General features: G+C 52.4%; 1 pseudogene; it reads right to left on the bottom strand.

The window, feature by feature from the left end:
• Positions 1-1,078: 1,078 nt before the first annotated feature.
• On the bottom strand, positions 1,079-3,109 carry LOC115385636 (chymotrypsin A-like; annotated as a pseudogene).
• Between the last annotated feature and the right edge of the window lie 255 nt (positions 3,110-3,364).

The raw sequence follows: 3,364 nt of genomic DNA, 5'->3' as shown, positions 1-3,364 counted from the left end.
GAGTCCAGGTGTTGACGCTGCACAAGGAGGATTTATTGAGGACTGCAGAGGAAGCACACACAGATCAGCTGATTGAGAGCAAGGCTGCTGCTCCGGGGAGAATCCAGCCCGACTCTGGCAGGACTTCCGGCCACGCCATCTCATATAGCGAGATCTCAGGAGACCAGCAGACGCTGTTTCCAAGTGACTCCAGACAAACAGAGCGGCCTTCACACTGAGTTCCTGAGAACTTTGAAAACAAAGCTTTATTCCACATCAGTCATGTTCACCTGACAAACGTTCTTCTCTGCTATATTTATTCATTCTTTCTCACTGTCAGTCAGTAGATATGTGGCAAAAGTACAGGTTCTTTAACAGCGTGATCCAGGTAAATATCCGTCATACAGTACAGGTCCTGCTCAAAACCACAGGTAGAAATGATGACTCACCTGGACTTTTACACTCGAAATATTTTGTTCTTTTTCGATCTCACAGCCCACTGTCCGCAATGATGCCAGATGTAAATGAGATCACACCTAATTGCAGGAGACCCAGCACCATGAAGCACAGCGGCTCAGTGCTGCAGCAATCCGCAGGCCTCGGGGCACTCCGGCAGTGCGAGAGAAGAAGAAGAAGGCGTTCAGTGTTATGAAGTCAGGCCAGAATGTTGAAATTATTGCAGGATTGAACTGGAAGCCAGGTAAGGTCAGGGGTGATGTGTTCAAAAGTCTTGGTCCCAGTAATGAGGCAGGAAGCCCAGGAAGAACATGGAGGAAGGCACACAAGGGATTACAGACCATCGGCATGATGGTACAGTCCTCCAGTGACGAACACGAAGACGGGAAGGCGAACTAAACCAGGAGGGAGGAGACCAGACTCAGTAGGCCAATAGGAAGGTGAGATACTGGAGGTGTGGAGACAGGCATCACTGACAGGGACGGATGGTGGGACAGGGAAGACACAGGGACTTTAAGGAGGAGCAGGAGGAGACGGAGGAACCTGATGATGAAGAACCTCAAGGGGAAAACATGAACCACATGAGGCAATTTGAGTTTGGGAGCTTTTATTGAGGCTGGAACTCAGAAAACGTGGAACATGTTTAGTTGGCAGCAATAGTCTGATCCATCCAAGAACGCAGTTCGGTGACACGAGCGTACACGCCGGGCATCGTGGGAGTGCAGGTTCCACTGCCCCAAGACACAATACCCACCAGGGTCCAGGCTCCAGCCTTCTGGCAGACCAGAGGGCCACGGAGTCACCCTGAAAAACCAACGGGAGACAAGACGTGAGTGCCACCAGTCAAGGTCTAGTGGAAGACCAAGAGAGGACAAACAAATGAGACAAACGCAAGACAAGAGGTCCATCAAAGGACGCATGAGAAACCACCCATGGAAAAACAAGGGACCAATGGAAGAGCAACAACACTTCTGTGCAGGACCAACAACGGCTCCACAAAAGTCCAACAATGGACCAAGAAAGGATGAAGGTCTGGCAGGTGTGGGGAACACACACCATGCAGGAAGAAGCTCCAGAAGCACCAGCACAGATCATCAGGTTGGAGATCTTGCTGCCCCAGTAACGACGGCACTGCTCATTGGTCAGCAGAGGGAGGGAGGCCTGCTGCAGAAGGGCCGGCGTGTCGGGGGCTGTGACACACACAGTACAGCCAGAGAGACAGCGTTGTTAAACAGGACATGTCACTCACACACTCACACACTCACACACTCACTCACACACTCTCACACTCACACACTCACACACACACGTAATGTGTGGCTGGCCCAGTGCTGGTTGGAGGTGTGCAGTGTGTGAAGGATGAAGTGTTGTGTGGCTGGACGGAGCTGAAAGTGTCTCACCGTTGTGTCTGGTCAGACCCCAGCCAGAGGTAACACACTTCATGCCTCCAGGGAAGTCGTCTCCGGTCTCGGCCACACACACAGGGGACACGCGCATGTTGATGGTGGCGGGAGTCGCCAGCTTGATGAGCAGGATGTCGTTGTTGATGGTGTAGCCGTTGTAGCGGGGGTGTTTGAACACCTGGCGCACACAGACTTGTGAGGACGGATGTAGGGACGGAGGAAGCCATGATGTCTCGATGTCAAATGTCCCTCACCTTGCAACTTTCATCACCTGGATGTCCTCAGCATTGGAAGAGCGGTCGTGCTCTCCAAGGATCACTCGGTGAGACGTCCTGTCCACAGGTCAGCGGAAACACACTTCAGTCTGAGACGCTAAACGCTGTCTCCTGATTGGTGACTTTCAGTCTGTCCAGCCTCCCTGTGCACTGAGCAGGTCCAGAGGATGGCTATGTTTGATCGACCTCGGCTTCCCTCCCCCTCCCCCACTCTGCTATTGCCCCCAGATGGGCGCCTGTCAAAATGGCTGCGGGGCAAAAGAATTTCCCCTCTGGGGATTAATAAGGTACATCCGACTCTGAACTCTGAACCATGACTCTACAAGACCTCCAGCAGATGAGTTCCAGCTGAGCAGCCTCCTGGATGAGGCTGTTTAGTGCCACGGTGCAGGACAAAGCCTGATCCAAACAGCTGGGTTCTTGTTGTCTCTGAACTCAGTCAGAGGACGAGGCCTCTGACTTCATTTGACTTTACTGTCTTGACTGACCCTGTTTCTCAGCGCCTTCATTTCTATGTGTTGCTGCAGCACAGCAGGGGGCTGAAGTGGAGGTCACGGTGTAGTGTGTGTCTGATTTACCTGACGTTGCAGTGAGCAGCCGTCACAACCCAGTTCTCGTTGATGAGGGAGCCGCCGCAGAAGTGGAAGCCAGTGTAATCCTGAAAGGGCAGCCACAGTCAGGGTTCTGCACACCAGTGCTTGTGTATGAATGTGTGTGTGTTTGTGCTCACCTGCAGAGACACCTGCCAAGGCCAGGAGTGAGGCACAGCCTCCTCGCCGTTGACGATACGAGAGTACCCAGTGACGACAGGAGGAATGGCGGGAGTGCCGCAACCTGGACATGTTGGAATGTGGAGAGTCCCGACTCAATGTTCTGCCACGATTCAATCAGAAAACTTTAAAGAGACGTAAGAAGTCAGCGTGGTGGATGTGGCGCTGTCTCACCGTAGGCGGCGCCAACAAAGGCAAGGCAGGACAAGATCCAGAGGAAGGCCATGGCTCGATCATGGTAGAAGCGTGTGAGCTGGGAGCTTTTATAGCCACCAGCTTTGATATGATTGGACAGACATGGAAGGATGTCTTATCAGAGAACGGTGGGAAAATGGACAGCAGGAGTCAAACCGTGGACCAACTCAAACACATTTCCACAGTAGGCCAACACAGCAGTTCTTCTCTTTTGCCAGTGATCACAGTTTATCAGTGAACAACTTCTAAATCAAAGATGTCAGAGTGACGCTGCCCTAACGTGCTC

This window comes from Salarias fasciatus, unplaced genomic scaffold (assembly GCF_902148845.1).
Source record: "Salarias fasciatus unplaced genomic scaffold, fSalaFa1.1, whole genome shotgun sequence".
In the NCBI taxonomy this organism is placed as follows: domain Eukaryota; kingdom Metazoa; phylum Chordata; class Actinopteri; order Blenniiformes; family Blenniidae; genus Salarias; species Salarias fasciatus.
This window is presented reverse-complemented; position numbering and strand designations above follow the sequence as displayed.